Source organism: Lepidochelys kempii, chromosome 3, assembly GCF_965140285.1.
Source record: "Lepidochelys kempii isolate rLepKem1 chromosome 3, rLepKem1.hap1, whole genome shotgun sequence".
Lineage (NCBI taxonomy): Eukaryota > Metazoa > Chordata > Testudines > Cheloniidae > Lepidochelys > Lepidochelys kempii.
The window spans coordinates 116,061,368-116,081,016 of NC_136382.1; the positions used below are offsets into that span (position 1 = coordinate 116,061,368).

The window sequence follows — 19,649 nt, forward strand, 5'->3', positions numbered from 1 at the left end:
GCAGCAGTGGCGACCCAGGCTGCCCCCGCCCCGAGGAGCAGCAGCAGTGGTGGGGCCCCAGGTTGCTCCTTACCCGGAGCAGTGGCAGCGAGGCTCTGGGCTGCCCCCAACTTGGAGGAGCAACAGTGTCTGCTGGAGCACCCCTCCTCAGCACTGAAGATTTAGGTAGGGGTATTTTTAGTAAAACAGGTCACTGGCCATGACTTTTTGGTTATTGCCCGTGACCCCTCTGTGACTTTTACTAAAAAATACCCATGACAAAATTGTAGCCTTAGTAATAGACCCTTCCAGAGGGACAGCTAGAGACAGGGTCACAACTGGAGGCAGCTTTGAAAGTCAACATTAATTGGATTTTAATTTTTCAAATCCAAAATCAGTGGTGGCTCACATATGTGTTTAATTTTATCAGCCCCCTGAAAGTTGTGTGGGTGCAGGATGAACGATTATGGTTCTTTTCAGCTTTGTATTTTTGAGGGAGGTATGCAAAACTGGATTAGGTCTTGCAAACTAGGTAGTAGGGATTTTGTTTTGCAAAACTAAAACCCGGGGTGTCTTATAGTCATGTCCCATTTTATCTGAACCCATGAATTTGGGATGGTGGGGTTCAGATAAATGATTTTGGGCTCATCTCTATGCACAACATTCTGTTTCTGATGTAATTATTTGTTATATTACTATAATTAAGCAACTCCTTAATCCCCTCCAAGAAAACTCAGAGAGCTCTGTTGTATGTTTATCCATGATCATTGCCAAGCAATATCCCTATCCTGCCAATAAATCATTCTATTTCTATTGCTGTTAACGATTTCTGGCTTTGTGAAAAGGGCCCTTTTAATATAGGCACTGATGTCCTGCCATTATATCCCACTTTTGGATGAGATAGAAAACAGAGATCTTGACTGCTCATGCTCAGTAAAAATCCCATGGCACTTTTCACAAGAGTAAGGGTTTTAATTCCAGTATCCTGGCCAATTTACAATTTGGATTGTTAGATTGTGCTAGCTCAAATTCTCCTTTCAGTTCCCATTACATGCATTTCACTTGGATTCGCTTCTTGTTCTAAACGGTTGTCGTGTTGCTATGCACTGTTCAACAGCTGCTGTGTTCTGCGCCAGACATGGTTGCATGTCAGTGGTGTTTGTGTATATATATAACTTTTAAAGAACCTGGGGATTAATGGCACCAATAAATATATTTTTATTATTTTGTTAGCACATCATTTTCTTGGACAGTCTTTTATTTTCATGTTACAGTATGTTCAGCATAGAAAAACTGTTCTGTTTTTTTTAAAGGGGGCAGGGGCACATGCACATTTTACCTTCTGGAGTGACAGTTGGCACAGCACTGGATTGTTTTTTTAATACTTCATTTTCTTCCTTGAGCTTTTTCTCTCAAAACATAGTAATAGCAAGGATACACTATCTCTTGTTTTACAGGGAGAAGCCTTTAGAAATGCAACAGAGAAAGATAGCTAAGTGCAAAATCAGTGGGGACTCAAGAGAGCAATGGTTTAAGCACCATGTATTGAAATAAAGTGATGTTTTGATGAAAAGGTAGAGAAATCATGTATAACGAAGGTTTTGTTTTCGTACCTAATGGATAAATCCTAGGCTCTGTCAAGGAAACTACGAAGCACATTTGACCTTCTAAGTCTCAAATGACTGACAGCTAGACAAAACACTGACAATTAATTAATTATGTTCAGGACAGAGATTTTAGGCCTGGGCAATGTAATACATGATGTCATCAACAAATTCCTATTTTTAGCTGTGGGGCAATGTAGCATCCTTGAACCCAAGCTTTGGATTTGTAAAATAGCCAGGAGGTTAAAAAACAAAACAGAGAAGAAAGAGTAGGCATCTTTAGTGAATCTTGAACACTCATTCTTCCAGAGAAAATAGCTTAAAATTAGCCAAGGTTTGTTGCGACTGAAAGTTGCTACCATATATTGTACCTTGGTGAGTCCTGTGAAATTGTTGGGGATCCCACTCCAGATTGATATTCACATGAGAAAATGCCACCATTACAGTGTGTACTTTTGCAACTTCGGCAAAGATGCCAAAGGTTGAACTGGCCTGGGAACTGAATGACATTCTCCTTCACATAAGTCCAGGTCAGGTCTGAGGGATAGTAGTAGGCGAATATGGGAAGCTTGAACTCTTACAGTTCATGTCACACCTGTTCAGTAGATAGACAACTTTTGTCTCCTAGGTTCAGCACCTTTCATGATAACACACACACATGAAGTATGAGAGAGTGAGCGAGAAAGATCTCTGGAGGACTGTCTAAATTATGGCATCTTCTCTGGGCTTCTCCAAGGGTGGCAGCTCTGTCCAGAGCCTCTACACCATTGTGTGCTGTGGCCCCATATATGGCATATCCCTCCCACCTCAGCTTTTGCCTCCTGCATACACCCTGTGATGGGGCTTGCAAGATGGTGCTTGGAAAGCAGTCTTAAAGCAGTCTTCTGCAGTGCCTGTACCAGGGGAATTCTTTCCTAGTGGATATGGGGCTCTTAAGGTCCCTTTTTCATAGATTAAGAGGCCAGAAGGGACCATTGTGCTTATTTAGTCTAACTTCCTATATAACATAGGCCATAGAACTTCCTGAATTAATTACTGTTAGAACTACAACATATCTTTTAGAAAATCTTCCTATCTTGATTTAAAAATTGCCGGTGATGGAGAATCTGCCACAGTCCTTGGTAAATTGTTCTCACTGATAAAATTTTGCACCTTATTTCTACTATGACATTGCCTAGCATCAACTTCCTGCCATTGGATCTTGGTATACCTTTGTTATCAAATGTCTCTTCTCCTTATAGGTACTTATAGACTGTGATCAAATCATCCTTAACATTCTTGTTGTTAAGTTTAAGAGAGAGATCTCCTTGTGTCTTTCAGTATAAAGCATGTTTTCCAGTTGTTTAATCATTCTCATGGGTCTTCTCTGAACCCTCTCCAATTTATTCACTGTCTTTCTTGTATTGTGGACACCAGAACTGGACCCAGTCATAGGAGCCAACTTTTCCCGGCGCCAGTGAGCGCTCGTGCTCCCCTGGCCCCGCCCCAACTCCACCCCTTCTCCCCCATTCCAATGCCTTCCCCAAAATCCCCGCCCCAACTCCATCCCATCCCTGCCCATATTGGACCCCTTCCCCAAATCCCTGCCCTGGCCCCGCCTCTACCCCGAGCGTGCCGCTTTCCCCCTCTTCCCCTCTCCCTCCCAGCGTTTGCCACATGAAACAGCTGGGAGCAAGGGGGAGAAGCGGAGCCGTGATGCGCTCAGGGGAGGAGGCGGAGGTGAGCTGGGGCGGGGCGGGGAGCTGCTGGTGGGTGCAGAGCACCCACCAATTTTTCCCCAAGGTGCTCCAGCCCCAGAGCACCCACAGAGTTGGCACCTATGGACCCAGTAGTCCAGTAGTGGTCACACAAGAGCCAAATAAAGAAGTAACATAATCTGTCTACTCCTGCTCAATATTCTCTTGTTTATACATCCAAGGATTGTATTAGACATTTTAGCCACAGTGTCCCACTGGGAGCTTAGGTTTCACTGGTTATCAACTATGATCGCCAAGTCTTTTTCAAAGTTAATGCTTGTCATGATAGAGTGCCCAGTTCTTAAATATGGCCTGCAATCTTTGATTCTAGATGTATGACTTTACATTTGGATATATTAAAACACATATTGCGCACAGCTTACCAAGTGATCTAGATTGCTCTGTATCAGTGACCTGTCCTCTTCAACTTGTTCCTTCCCAGTTAGAACACTTATTCTCTCTGGCCTTTACATTTGATATAAAGAAGCCGGTGGGAGTGAAAATCTTACTACAGGTATAGTATCACCAGAATCATATATAGAGCAAGACTATTACCGTCCTGCTTTGCGACATGATGCCATAGCATATAGATCCTAAAATCATATCGTCATTTTGTTGTAGCTGTGATCACATTTATCACATTGCAAACACATCATTAATTTCTTATTTGCTTTATCATGATGTATCTTTCGGTGTTTCTGCTTACAAAGTTTCCTTCTTACTCCACCCATTAAGTATATATGTTTAAGATGATTTTTCCCTTGATGTATTAGCTTGTGTAGGAAAGTGGAAGGCTGAGGTCATAGTTTCAGTACTGGTGTTTATGTAAGGTAGAGTGATGTTCACATACTGAAAAACACATTTAAAACAGTGTTAAATAGAGAGTTTTGCTCAACAGGAAAGTTCAAATAGGAGGTATTGTTCCAAACGAGGCTGTTGGGCCAGTTGTTCATTATGTTCATTAGCAGTGCCATTCTGAAAAGTAATAGAGTGGGTTAGGACAGGGAACACTGACAGAGAAAGAAGAAAAAACAAGGGAGATATAGGAATGGGTGAAAGTACGCGGAGATGACTGGGGGACCTTTCCCCTTAATTGAGTAAACTGTTGGGCAGTAAGAAGTACAATCCAAAGGAAGTTTAAGACCAACTGAAGTGCAGAAGAGCTTTTCCCAGGGAAGTTAAAGCTGTACAAAGAGAAGATATTGTTAGTGACCATTTCAGTTTTAATGCTGTAGAGTTCTGTTTAGCTTCTTGAGAGAATGTTTCTGTACCTGTACATTTCTTCCAACCTGCTCATCTATTCAGAATTCAAAAGCTGCGTTTTTCCAAGTTCAATCTTATTTTATTTTCTACTTACATTCACAGTTTTTAAAGGGCCCCTGATATTATTTCTCTGTTTTTCCTGGGATTTACTGCTCCTCTCAATTTAGCTTATTCCGCAATTGTCATTGATGTGCTATTTATTTCCTCTCCCAGATAGTAAATAAGTTATTAAATAACCTGCACCTCACCCAACTCAATATACTGTCATTTAGGATGCATGTTAGTCAGTTTGAGATATACATGGCAATGTTTTTATTCAAGCCAAAATGAACAATTTAATTCAATTATTTTTTGTTACATTTTCAGTTTAGACTTTGTGAGGCAGAATCTCAAAGGCTGTAATAGGATTTGTGACAGGAGTGGAGCAGCTTTACCCTCAAGATACTGTGTTTTTAAGGTGTCAGTAGTCTCTGGAGTCCTTGCAGCCTTTCACCCTCCTCTCTGAGCCTATGCACTTCTCCCAAGTGCCATTGCCCCTTTAATTAAGGGTCTATAAACCCAGGCCTCCCACTTGCCAGTACATTGCAATACCTCCAAATCACAAAGCAGGGGTGCTATATGACAAAGCAAGTTATATTTTTACTCTCCTTCAACTGTTCTTTTTCTTTTTGTCTACATCATTAGTTCTTCACCTATTTCTCTTCTTCCCTTTTCTCCTTTGTCCCTAGTTAGCCAGCAGAGAACATAAGCATGTGCTTAAATTTTAAATGAATGGTAAACTTCAGTGGATTTAATAATATGGTTGAAGTTAAACACATACCTAAGTGCTTTGCTGGGCCAGGGCCCTGGTTCCATCTTGTTGCTTTTTCATTACCACTCTTACTCTTTTATCTTGCTTTTTACTTCCCTCTCTTCTCTTCACTTTATACTTTTTTTCTTCATCCTGTCGACAAGTTCCACATTGCTTTCTCATATACTTTCCCTGCTTGGCTCTCTTCCTCCCCTACCCTCCCTTTTCAATCTCTTTCCCTCCTCCTACTTCTCCTCCTCCCTTCTCCTTTTCTTTCCCTACAATATTTTTGACCCTGAAGTATGAGTTACACAAGCCGACTTTATGCTATCAAGGTTACTATTCTTGGCGATGGGTTCATCCACAGTGTCTGACGATAGCATTAGAAAGAAGTCTCTTGTATTGCAAAAGGGGCTGCACTTTGTAATGATAGTGACATCAAAGAGCCTCAAAACCACAAAGTTACAAACAGCTATGAAATGTTTCTTTTTAAAGTCTAACTCCTGGGTTAATGATAGCAGAAGTAAGACAGCTGTGCAGGTGCACTAATTACATTACTAGCAGGGGAAAAAAAGCTGGAGGTTACACTAAAAAGAGAGATCTGTTTTCTCCCACTTTGTAAAAAATATTGGTCTTGCAGTACTGGAAAAGCAGATTGTGAGACACTGAGAAATATACCATGGAAATGGAAGCGAAATGTAAAATGTAAGGGAATAGCTGTTCTGTTTTGTCAAGGTTTATGGGCTCTTGCAAAATCACTGAAACTCATGCACTTGAAGCCATGAACCTTACTCCCTTCTTTGTACATCAGAGCACTGATGTTACCTCCTACTTTGTGACAGCTGCTTGCTCTATGCCTGTTTCTTTTTTTAAGAGATAGTATCTGAAAACTCAAATAACTCAAATTTGCTCTTCAAGGCTTTTTGTGCGGGACTTGAAGAATAAATGTTCCTTTTCTCTTGGAATGACTGTTATATTTCAATTGCAAACTAAAACGTACACCTATAAATTGCCAACTAACTTCACAGAATGTTAGCATATTCTGGGAAGCATCAATAAAATAAAATGCTTTTAGAAGAATTTGTAGAGTTCATTTCAGCACCTCTGTTCACTTTTTCTTGGTAACCAGAAGAGGAAAATTTGATTTTATAACCTATTTACAATAGGGTATTTGAACCAAAATCTTCATTGTCTTAAACTGATACAAATGGTTCAGGTTGTTGGGAAAATAAAGCTTTTTCCTTGCTCTTTGACTCATTTAATCTGCATCACTTTATCATGTAATGGGCACACAGCTCATTTGCTGGGGCTGCCCCTGAGCTGCAGATTTTGGATCAGGTTTCCCAGAAACCAAGCAGGGTTCTGACAGAATCCTGCCTGCAATTCGATGAAGGTTGTCACCCTGAGACAATGTTGTGAAACATTTTGGGTTTGATTAATCAGTATTTTCTGCCAGAAAAATCTCCAGCCAACTCTAGCCACACTAACCATTCTGAACTGGCATATGGCTTCCACTGTGTCCACAGAGCACTGGTTGCCTTACAGTGATTCAGATAGGATGGCTGTTGTTTTACAGTTATCATTTTCTCAGCAACCAATCTTCCCAGAGGCTGAGCACTAGCAAAGATGCTACCTGCACTGAGAGAGCTTCTCTCACTGGCATAGGTACTTCCCCTCCCTGAGAAGCCCTCCAGTTGACATAGCGCTGTCTACACCAGAGTTAGGTCAGTATAACTACATTGCTCTGAGGTATGGATTTTTCACACCCCTAAGTGATGTAAGTTAAACTGACATAAGTTTGTAGTGTAGATCAGGGCTGGGAGATCTTGCTTTGCCTTCCTTCCTTATTCCTCCTTGGTCCTTTTCATATTCCCCCTACCTATTCCCCTCTCTTTCACCACACACGTTAGCCTCTGAAATGCCCTCCTGCTGTCATTCTGCAGCTTCTCCGCTGGTGACACAACTGTGCATTACTCACTGAGACCTTAATCGCTGCTCCTTCTTATCCCCCTGTAGTATCTCCCTCCCCTATGTCCAAGCTTCTCCATGTATGCTGCTCTCCTGCTCCTTCCTGGGATGCCCTCAGTCTGCATGTGCATTGGGTCCTACTGCTGTCAATGAGAGACTGTGTGATAATTATTCCTGAGACCCACAGCTACCAGCTCTGTTACCTCTGCAGCAGAAGCAGCACATTCCTGGAGGGGACGGGGGGGAGCATAACTGCATACTTCTACATTTCACAACAAATGTTAAAGAAATATGTAAATTCTTCGAGTGCTTGCACATAACCATTATACTAGGTGTGTATGTGTCTTGTGCACCAGTGCCAGAGAGCTTTCCCTAGTGGTACCCATGGGGCAGCCACACCAGTGCCTTGGTATGCCTCATGCTCTGAGCCAAGGATATAAAGGGCAGAGTCACCCATCCTTCAGTTCTTTTATAGCATCCATTGTTGGTAGTTGATGTGAGCTGTCAGCGTATTGCTTCTGTGAACATGCCTTTATAGTGAGTTGTCTATCTAGTAATAGTGATACTCACTTGGAGCTCCTTGGACTTCTTCCCCCCCCATTATTCCTGTTATTAATAGTTAGTGGGTTGAGTACTGGGGATCCTATGCCAAGGTCCCCTGGTTTCAAGTTCTGCTCTTGGTGTCACAAACTGAAGCCCTTGAGTGATCCTCATGCTTGCTGTTTTGAAGTGCTTGGGTAAGGATCACATCAGGGACAAGTATTTGATTTGCCAGGGCTTCAAGATGAGAATTAACAGGCAAAGAGAAGAGTGTCTCGGGTACATCCTCGTGGAGACCACTCTTCACCCAGCATTGGCGTCTGCTTGGTTGGAACAAGAGCGTTTCTTGATCACTCCTGCCTGAAATGCTCCCCTCGCCTGGCCTGAGGACAAAGACAGAAGGAGAACCCCCTCGTCAGAGCAGTCCTGAAAGAGGCACCCTCAGCCTCCAAAGCCTCAGCTTCGACATCAAAATACTAGGTATGGGATTCCTCAACCGAAGAGACTAGCTACTCTGGTATCAAAGGTAGACTGTGCCCTTTGGCCCATTGCCCCCCAGTACCGCATTGTAGTGGCTCTCTGAGAGCAGAGCTGTTGACTCTGGTTTCCATTCTGGGACTGTTGAGGCTGACTACTTCCTTGGCGCAGACAGTGAGCTGTCACCACTGCTCACAGTGAGGTAAAGGCCCTTTACAGTACCAACCACCCTGAAGGCCTACATAGTCACAAAAGATCTGCTGAGCCTTTTGGTACCACCCTCACTGATCATTCAGCCTGACAGTGTCCTTCTGGGACTGTTGCATGTGGTGCACACATTGGCTTCCATAATGGGGTTTGTTATGGCACCAGCAACCTCAGGTCTGGCACTGCTTCCATCAATCACCTTGATGCCAGCTCAGAGACCACTGGTAAGTGCTCCACCTCAGAACATGGTACTGATAGCAACCCATGTTGCTGCTTGTACTGTAGGCCTGTCATAGATTATAGTTCTGGTTTCTGATGCTGCTGGCTGATACTGCTCTACCTTGGCAGTTGGGGAGTTCTCATACTCCTCAGAGTTTGAAGTGGGCTCCTCCATATTCACTTTCAGGGAATCCAGGGCTTTCTCCGGGATTTCTGCTCTCATAGAAGTTATCCTGACAAAAGCAGATCAAAGGAATGGATTGCCTGGTCTCGGCACAGTTGCCTTCTGGTACCATACCATCATAGGCCCTACTGGGCAATGAATCAGCAATGAAAGTTAAGTGCTGTTCTCAGGCTAGTGCCAAGGTACCTGAGCAGCCCTCGGTACTTTAACATATATCCTGTTCTGCAAAATCACGTGTTACTGTAAGAGCGAGGCGACCATTCAGGTTCTGCTCCGGTAAGTATATCCAAACTTATCTAAACCTCTTCAGTCTATAAACATTGGGCTGGATATCTCACTCCAACAGTTCTTCTTGTGGCCTTTCTGAGCACTACCTGCTTGCAGTGGGGGTGGAAATAGTGAGAAAAGAGTCTTTAGGCTGGATGTTCCTTGGGGAAGTGGATGTCTCTTCTTTTGTACCTTGTACAGGACAAAGCCTGCAGAAAGCACTTACCAGATAATAAACAACAATATTGCAGTGCCTGTGCAATATGCAGTCTGTCATAGCAACATGGAAGTAAAGCCATATAAAAAAAATGAAATATAAAGAAAAGCCAACTTTCTGTCCCCTCAAAAAGTAGGTTGGATTTCTATCGATAGGAGTTCTTCAACAAGTGGAATTTTTGATGCGGGCTGGGGAAAGGACCTTGTATTTTATCTGAACTGATTCATCCAGCTTTATGAAATTTATCACTTGCAAAGGTGATTGGAGATTTTATGATTTTGTGTGAAAAATAGTGTGTCTTAGTGTTATAAAATCAACAAAAGGGAGGCTCAAACCACCATTGTGTTTCCCTGCCCTGTAAGCAACATTGGAAAACTAAAAATAATGAGATTGGGGACAGGGAAGAAATGAGTATACACCAATTCAATGCACAGAAGTGAAATGAAGTGGAAAAATAGTACGTATCAAGAAACAAAATGTGGCTGGTTGTGTGTTTGTGAAGTGAGCACTGTATTGCTGGAGGGCAAAAGATGGTGTGGCTGAGGCGTAGGACTCAGAATTGGGTAACTGGAAAGGTCACAATAACTTCCAATGATTTCCTTACTCCTACCCTGTAATGGACACTTCAGTATTCCTGCTGCATTATCCTTGACTCTATTCTCAACTCCTTGTGTGACTCCAGGAAAATCACTTAACCTTTCTGTGCCTCAGTTTCCCCATCTTTAGAACAGGGATAGTGCCTCACAGATGTGTTTTGAGGCTTAATTTGTTCATATTCTGTGGGCTGGGTATGCCCCAAGGATTTGGTACCCTTATCTTTTACAATATGAATGGTTTATTTTTCTTTAAAGAGATGCTTGCTTTTTAAAAGCTTTCAGATTGTGTTTGAAGAACAACTTATTTATATTGTATTGCTCTTTCCCAAACTCCTGCACCACATTATATATGAGGTGAAGATTTCTATTTTAGATCCTACTCATCTCCTTTTTCTTTCTTACCTCCTGCTGTCCTGTCAGCTCTTTGGATCCCCTTTGCAACATCCTCTACTGGTAGCGAGACAGTGACTGTTTCTTCAACCTTGCTGTTACTGAAACAGAAATGAGAGCACACTTGACAAAGCAAAACCACTTCAATTTTTCTTGCATTTCCCTAAGTATCAATAGGGGATTGTCCTTTAGTCTTGTGCATCATGGAGATTTATAGAGCCTCCCTCTGCCCTTTGAGTAGCTATTATTGCACCCTAATGAGTGCCAGGAAATTGAATAGAAATACAGTCTTCTATGTGCAGTAGGATCTGTGAAGTAGCCTCTGGGCTTCATTATCCAGAGCCTTAACTACGTTCTGCTTACGATTAGATATAATTGATTCCAACTATAAAGAAAGCATTTTGCATCTACAGGAACGTCATGATAATAGTCACACTGAAGACTCATCTTGGTCTACTTTCCTCTACTTATCTTCTGCTACAGTTTCTTAACTTAGGAGGGCAGGGGATGCTATAGCTTCAAGGACTGTAACAAGTGTGGAGTTAGTAGTTGTCATTTAAGATTCACAGAAATTGTCCTATTGCTTTTTATCTCTGACTGGGCTTCTGGGATTTCTGGGAAAGTCTCTCTCTCTCTCTAAGTAATTCTTGTGGTTGACTCCCTGTGTGAGCGAGTGTGCATGCATTCGTCCTCCATCTCTCTCTCTGACACATAGAAAGAGAGAAATATTAAAATTCACCTGTCAGGCAGGTAATAAATAATGTGATTAATTACATAAAAATGTTTCTAAGTTCTATCTGAGCCGGAACAGATGTATATATTGAAACTTGTTGACTAATCTAGGCTAAGCTGATCATTGAGCATGAAGGTTATTGAGAATATCCTTCATATAGTCCAACTACATTGTATACACAGATTCATTTATATTAATCTTCTTGTTCTGGCAGAGAGAAGTAGCAGAGAGACAGAGACAGAGTGTGAGTCTGCTGAGGCCAGGCAGTACTTCTTGCAGAGGAGGATTTTCAGTGTAGAATGAAATGAGATTACAACTTGTATTTCCCAAATACAACCCACATACCTGGATTTTGTTTTTCACAGTTAGGAATTTTGAAGCATTAATTCTGCCTCATCTTCAGGAAGGAAGTTTTATACTATTAAAATCTTGTGCAAGATAATACATTATTTGAATTACATGGATACAAAGGCAATTACAGTGGTCAAAACCTTGTTATGTTATTCCCTCCCTCGCTAATCATTCAGTACAGTATGAATGGAGAGGGGAGTGCATGGTGCTAATCAGTTTCTCCTAAACAGATAATATTGTGTACATGAATGCCCTTATAGCCTAAGCGCAAAGAAGACACCAGCAAATGCAAAGAGAGCATCACAAGTATGTTTTTGTTTGCCTGTAACACACTCGAATGAATGAATCATTGATTAGCCAAATGGGTTGTGAGTGGTATGCCCTTTGGTCAAGGTTTTTTAACCACTGAAATGTTTCCCCAATGTGGATATTTCAGATTCTTCACACCAGCACAAACTAAATCTTTGACTTGAGATTTGAATTGCCTTTTAATGATAATTTTTTAGTACATTTTGTAACCCTCTGCATCATGATTCTAGTAGCCTTTCTGTAGTTCAGTTATATAGTGTTCCAGTTGCAAGAGAGAAGCAGTAAAAATGATATAATGATATCTCATTGCCAATCTAGAATAAAATGCAGATATGCCACATAAATGCAATATTACACACACAAGTGCACATGCACATAACACACAGACACTACATAATGTACCTCTCTCACACTCTCTCTCTCACACACACACACACACTTTTGCAGTGTTGAAATTTGTTTGGAGAAGAATCTTGCAAACCCTAAAGATCTTCCACATTCACAGGAATAACTTCCCAGAAGTGAAGGGCTTTGGAGGATGGAACCTAATTTTCTTTTTTACATAATTAAAGGAAAACAAGTTTTAGGTTCTGAATTTTTAAAAAAACCAAACACCCTAATTTTTACTTCTCATAATGAGTCCTACTTTGCCTAAAAATGAATGAATCACAGCCCAGAAACCCATGTCTATGTGCAAAATGTCAGCCTTAGGTTGGTGCAGGAAAACTAAGATTCTGAACCTGCAATCAGAACCATACAGGCCACTTGAAAACACTGGGGCTTTGCATGTGTGCAAGGCTCATCTGCCCTCATTCTCACTGCAGGACCAAAACAGACAGTTACCGGTACAGTTACTGTGAGAATCATACTCAGTGTCCTCATCTGTGCCTATAAACTGTCAGTCATAACTTTTTTCACATTGATGTTTGTATATAATTTCTTTAAAAAAAAAGAAAACAAAATAAACACAGAAGAAGAAAAAGTACTTGTGCAATTGTTTTAATGTATGTGCTTGAATGTATGTGGTGATCACATGGACAAACGCTTTATGGATCCACTGGAGAGTGTCACAGAGCCTATTACTTCAGCTCTCTGCCTGGAGAAGTGGCTGTTGAGGGGCTTTGCTGCTGATCCATCTCCTGAGGCTGGGGAGGTTTACTCTTCTGGTCCCAATAGAAATGATGAGTGTCCACCCCGGATACTCAGATTGAATGTTGAAAACAGGGTTTGTATCAAATTCTGATCTCAGATGCATGTGTGGGTCTCCCAGTGGATACAGTTAATGCTAGTCAAGTGCATTCAGTGGTAGAATTTAGCCTTCTATGTATAGCATGAAAATTCTTTCCCAAGAATGTTTTTGTTAGCCTATCAGATGTAACATATAACATCTGTTTATTACTCACCCAACAATTTTCTGTTAAGAGGCAGCTTTTACTATCTACCGGATTTGCTAAAAGCAAGTATCTTCAATTATCAGTAATCATGTGCATCTGCACATAGTATGAATGCAGCACTTTTCTGAGGAATTGAATCTCTTCACATCTTTGCATTTCATGTTGAAAAGATATTTTTTCTCTTGATTTACCCTGGGAGAGCAAAGGGAAACTAAACAGCATGTGCTGAAATGAAGAATTCCTGGTGTTTGTTGATGTTTTACCACTGATAGTCAAGAAGAAGTTTTGAAAATGTTCCCAAAACACAGGCAGAAAGAGTAGTGGCTTTACTATGGCTATGATCCCTTAAACACTGCTTACCTTCCTCTTATCTCCCAATATTTATTTTCTGTGGCTTTGTGTGACAATAAGGAATGGATTTTTACAAAAATATTTACACCTACATATTGGTAAATATCACAACAATTCCTATTGTGTTAACAATGTCTACTGGCACAAATTCTCGCATGTTACCTGGAAAACAATATGTTTTCTCAATCTATGTTAAAATATGAAATCAAATTGATATGAAACGAGATTAATAAGAAATCAAATTGCATAAAGTGTGCATTAAATTGATATGACATTAAATTGCATTAAAAGTATACATAGATATGAATCGGTATCTGCAGCGCTGCAGGGCTCTTCCGGGAACCGCAGTTGCGAAAGCAGCAGCCTGGTGGGCTGCCACTCCCATGAGCCAGTGCCCTGCACTGGCAGCTCCTCCAGCATGGCTGTACTGCCCCCAGCCCCAGCCCTACCCATTGCACTAACATGACCAGGGACAGCTGCCGATGAGCCTGGTACCTGCCCCAGTGGATGGGGCTGAGGGTGGGAGCTGTCAGTGCGGGGTGCTGGCTCCTGGGAGTGGCGGCCCTCCAGGCTGCTGCTTTTGCTGCTTCGGTTTCCACTAGAGCCCTGCAGCTCTGCAGATACCTATTTATATCTGCAGATATCCGCATCAGTGGATATAAATTTTGTATCCGCGCAGGGCTCTAATATTGGTTGCAGCTGTGAGCACTCAGCACTTCTGCAAATCAGATGCCACGGTCTCAGATTGGGCACACAAAAAACAAGGAACACGCAATTAGTTAACACGTGAAAAATTTCATTTAAGTAACTCATCTGGCATCTCACAGGAACTCTGTGACAGAGGCAGGTATAGAATCTAATTTTCCAGGGCAGCTTTGATTTTTCTTGACCATGAGACCCTCCTTTCTCTTCCTGCAATTTGCTGCCTCATTCTCTACATACCTTCTAATTTGTGAAACAGATGAGGCAGGAGTCAAAGAGACACCAGCCTCTTTTAGTACACAATCTTGATTCATTCCCAGAGCAGGTCAATCCGGTGCACTGAATGAGGCTGGGGTCCTGTGGAAAAAATAATATGTGATCATGTAATGAAAGACTGTAATGCATATGCACAAAGGGGCTGAATTAAGGAGTATCAAGAGATTAAATTACTTCTATATTTGGCACGTGTGCAACCACTACTGGAATACTGTTCCAGTTCTGGTGTTCACAATACCAGAGGATGTTGATAAATGGGAGAGTGTTCAGAGAAGAGCCACAAGAATGACTGAAGGATTGGAATACATGACTTATAGTGATAGACTCCAGGAGCTCAATCTGTTAAGTTTAACAAAGACAAAGTTAAGGGGTTACTTGATCACAGTCTCTAAGTACCTATGTGGGGAACAAAACTTCGATAATGGGGGTTCTTCACTGTAGCAGGGAAAGATATAGCAAGATCCAAGAGCTGGAAGTTGAGGCTAGACAAAAGATTAGAAATAAAGTACAAAATTTTAACAGTGAGGATAATTAATCATTGGAACAATTTATCTCAGCCTGTGGTGGATCCTCCATCACTGGCAATTTTAAAATAAAAATGGAATGTTTTCCTAAAAGATATGCTGTAGGTCAGATAGAAATTGATAGAAATTAATTCAGGGAAGTTCTGTGGTATGTGTTATGCGGGAAGTCAATCTAGCCAATTACAATGGTCCCTTCTAGCCTTTGAATCTATAAGTTTGCACAAGCAACCTTAGTTCTGGCATTTCCTAAATTATGAATGTTTGGCTTTGTAACTTTAATAATGTTCTTTTAAAATAGGATTTTTGTGTATAGTTTCCTATATTAAAAAAAAACAGACATTCCATCATGTAGCATCATACCGACATCCATATGGTTCATCGGCAGGGTTGGAACATTAAATTCACTGCATAGACCTCTGGCACTTGAGCTAATGGAATAACTCATGGCAGTAGTAGTTTATCCTCTATGCAGGCCAGCACCAGATGGGAATGAGACACACACTTTGCCAGTGGGTTTCACAAAGATTTGCTGATAGCAGAGGAATGGTGAGACTCAGGAATCTAGGTTTCCATTCTAGGCTGTGGAGGGGAGAGTGATCTAGTGGGCACACACTTTTGTGCCCATTTTCCCCAAGCTTGATGCTTTCATCCTGTCTCCTCCAAACAGTCCCTGTCCCAGTCTGGTCTCTTCCCTACTCCTCTATGCTTCCTGGGCCACTTCCTGGGCCCCCCACTCTGCCCACCGCATTCAGGGGACAATAAGAAGAGGCTCCTTTATCTCAGTTCCAGTGCTAAGCTCTAGTCCACAGCAGCCCTGGTCTGGAATAGCTGGGAGTAGCCATCACAGGGGAAAGTCCAGCTTCGTTCATGTAGCTGTGGGCTCGAGCATGCTCATTCAGTCTGTAGAGAGGGTGCATGTGCAATCCAGTCACACTGGAAGCTGAGAGAGGCTCAAGCATGATCAGGGAGGATGGAATCATCAGAGATTTTAGTTGCTAAAGTCTAAGAAGCCTCTACTGAGCACGTGTGAACTGTGATTTTTTTTTCAAAGGCTTATAACTTGGCCAAATTTGGGTGGATTTTCAAAGGAATAGCACAAGGCACATCCCCAATACAAAGGCCACTCCCCTGCCAAATTTCTCTAAAGCATAGGGATGCTAGAGCTGTTAAAATAGGAATTTTCTTACCATGGGCAAAATGACATGTTTCTTCCCCCCAATTTGTTCTCAGAAATAGCTGAACTTTTTTGCTGAGGTTTTCCATTTAAACAAAAATCAGCCCAAGGCAGATACCCTTCATGGAAAATTTCAGCCCAAATGGTTAAAATTTGGCCAAGTTATAAGCAACTGAAAACTGAGTCTTATAATAATAAGTGGCTCGTCCAGCTCCCCTATAATGTAATTAAATGAGTTTTGCATTTGCGTAAATTATAGTGCTCTTGAAAGAACAGGTCTTATAGAATGAATTAAGTGGTGAGGATATAATATGTGACAAAATAGGAATATTCCATTTGTATAATTACTGATGAATGAACAACAGCTATTAATTGAATTATCAGGTTTCTTAGTGGTGACCCATGAACAATTGTGTTTAACACACTTTGCATAAATGTTTTGTGAATATGCACATTACACTTACAGATGAACATCCAAAAGTGGTGAGCTGCAATCTATAGACTAAATTCTAGCTAGTCCTACTCAAGTATACAGGTGGGAAAAGGGCACATGGAGCCTCTTCTCCTTTGCTATTGACACTGTACAGTACCCTGGCAGAATGTTTTCACTAGAATTCCATGAACACTACAAAGGAACTGGATAGTGTGCTCAGCAGAAAATTGGGGAGGTGGCCACGGCCCTGCCTTCCCTGTACACCAGCTGGCATCCAGCTGCAGGCACAGTGGGAAGGGTATACTTATTTTTGATGAAACTGTAAGGTGTGCCACTCCACCTTAGCCTCTCTGCTTTCTTCTTCTGTACAGTGGCAGAAAGTCGCAAGGAATCTCTGCTTGGCTTCTGGAGCTTTGATCCTTCCTCCAGTGCTCCTTTCAGGAGGAAAGCCAGAGTGCAGTCCTATAATGTTACAACTGTTATTTACCCGTGTGAGAGTCCCTAACAATAATCTCATGCTTTTGTTGATACTTTTAAAGCAGTGATTAAAGTAGATCAAAATTTGAGGGGGAGCTCACCCATGCTGGTGGTTTTGTGTTGTCATGGATGTTGACAACATGACGGAATGACATTGAATCACCTAGTGATGGGACATGGCAAAGGAAAGACAACAGGGAAAAGGAAATAAATGAATTGGAAAGGAGTCTGTTGTTCCTGCCAAAGTCCATTGTCATCCAAAGAAAGCTGGGGTGTGTGGCCTACAAAAGTGCATTGTGTAGAGAACATCCTTTGTGTTCCAAACACCTTTAGCTTTTACCCTTTGCTCACTCCTACATGCTACTGGAGAGTGCCAGAAGGGGAGAGGGCACTAACAGGATTATGTTTCCCCTTGATTTCGCACAGAAGCGGGGAGCCACTGCCACGGTCTTCCTTTGTCCATGTAGGGGAGAACTGAGAGTAGCAGGCTGTCTTTCTTTCCTTCTCTGTCCCCTGGTCCTCAGTCAGGCACCAGATCCTTCTAATCTTCGCACTTTAAAACCTCCCAGCTGAGGAATCTTTATTTCTTCAGCCACTGAAGAGGCAGGAGGAAGGGGCGCTCTCTCACTTCAGGAGAGGGAGAGGAAGCAGAAATCTCCCACTGTTGTAGCCAGGAAGAGGGGAATTTTGCTTTCACACACTCCCCCTTACTTTTAATCCCTAGCTACTAGCATATTCTTAGGGACAGCAAGTCTCCATTCACTTGTTTGTGCCAGGCTGGTCAAGTGGTTATCCATATGTTATCCAACCTGGGGCTTTTCCCTGTAAAATGACCTCTTTTCCTTCCTACTCGTTCTTAGAACTCATTGTTTCCTGTTAGTGACATCAAACTGCTGCTTTGGGAATGGCTGGGATTTTACAATGACAGAGTTCACAATAGATTATGATTTCTCCATACAAAGAAGAAACTGGCGAAGGGACTGAGGGGTATGGGGAAAGTCTGCTTCTCACACAAACAACTTCAGAAAAAGCACTATGAAGAGAGGAACTAGAAACACATTGTTGAAAGGTAACTTGATTTACATTTAACTCTTTTACTGATCCCACATTTGAATTAATGCAAAAGTTAATTTTAAATATAGAAATAAAATAAGACAAATTTCCCCCTCCGTCTTGGCAAACTGTAGAAAAAGTGATCTTAATCCTAGGTGAAGTAACACCTTTCCCCCCAGGAACTAAAATGACAGTACCAGAACTGCTTGCAATGCCTGTCTGGCTGTGGGTCTTAGCATTGGCACGGGTGATACAGGTTTTTACATAATTGGAAGCCCATTGCCCAGCACATCTGAACACACAAATGATGTCTGTTTGTCCTGCATTAATTGGATCTCTGATGTCATGTTTGGGAGTAATGTCTTCAAATAGTTAACCATTCCAAATACTTAGTATAACTACGATGTTCCGAGGGATAGGATTTCTTAGATGTCTTTGATTTGAACTGAGTTGCATTTTATCTTCTGGGGCTCAATTGCATTTTGGCCCATATGTCCAAAATTCTGAGCTTCCCTCATGGGGATAAATCATACTGCAACAGTGCCTGGGGGCTCATGATTCCAGGGGAATCTGCAGAGTCTCAGGAGTAAGATACAGACTCTAAGCAATGGGGTCACCCTGCAGAGAACCAGCAGACTTGAGGAAAAGTGCCTCTTTTACTGTAGGAAGCTCCATTTGCTACCATGAAATGGCAGAAGTGGCTAATAACTTGTTATAGGCATCTCACCAACCCATTTTATTAAGTCAGTTAATTCTCACTTGTCAGGGAGCAGGTACATCTGTGTGACCATTCCCTCTCCTATCCCCAGCTCCCTCAGAAACTCCTAAATCAGCAGGCAGCCATCTGTCCAGGAAGGTAGCAGATGATGGCAGCTTCTTTTGCCAATCACTACTTTAGCGTGAGGCAGAGACTCCGTGTTGAGGAGCGGGACCAAAGTACAAAGGACTTCGGGAAGGAAGTGAGGAGAAGGGCAAAGTCACCAGGGACTTTGTGGTGAGAAAGAGGACTGGAGGGCAGAACCACCAGGAAGTGGGAAGGGGGTGGCATGGTTTGGGTGGTCACTTTGGATGACACTCAGATACCATGGCAATGAACATAATATAAATACCAATAATAAGTAAACCAAAAGGAAAAGAATGTGAGAAGGGTGTATTCAAAGTTGGGTGCTCAATTTGAATTTGTGCTTGAGGGCCCATACAACTACTGTTATGCCCCTGATTTCACTTTTTTTTTTTAACTTGGCACTTGCCCTCCTTTAGTTTTAATCACAGTGTTCAGCATTGTTTTCAAACATGAAGTATGTACCTTCTCCGTCTTTCTGGGTGCAAGAATGGTCATTGTGACCATGGGTCACTTTGGGCTACCTATGTCACCTGTAGCTGTGGAAATGGGTTACTATAGCAGGACTGTGTTTAGCTGGGCTTTCGAAGCTCA

The 19,649-nt window shown here is 42.0% G+C and overlaps 1 protein-coding gene and 1 long non-coding RNA gene across 6 annotated transcripts in view; one reads left to right on the forward strand and one right to left on the reverse strand.

Moving 5' to 3' along the window:
* The window catches only part of ESR1 (estrogen receptor 1), a 257,789-nt gene that overhangs the window by 18,562 nt on the left and 219,578 nt on the right, over positions 1-19,649 (forward strand). The window contains exon 1 of one of the 3 annotated variants that reach the window (XM_073337679.2): positions 8,732-8,788. The exons of the other annotated variants lie outside the window; for them this stretch is intronic. The gene's annotated coding sequence lies outside the window, so the exon portion shown is untranslated. Of the gene's footprint in view, positions 1-8,731; positions 8,789-19,649 lie in introns of those variants that run through there. 3 annotated transcript variants of the gene reach the window in all.
* Positions 4,073-19,649, reverse strand: part of LOC140909127 (uncharacterized) — a 34,356-nt gene continuing 18,779 nt past the window's right edge. For 2 of the 3 annotated variants that reach the window (XR_012158091.1, XR_012158090.1), the window contains exons 2-3: positions 10,450-10,538; positions 4,073-4,294 (exon numbers count right to left, since the gene is read on the reverse strand). This is a non-coding gene — a long non-coding RNA (uncharacterized LOC140909127). Of the gene's footprint in view, positions 4,295-10,449; positions 10,539-14,517; positions 14,635-19,649 lie in introns of all 3 variants that reach the window. The other variant, XR_012158092.1, reaches the window with a different exon arrangement.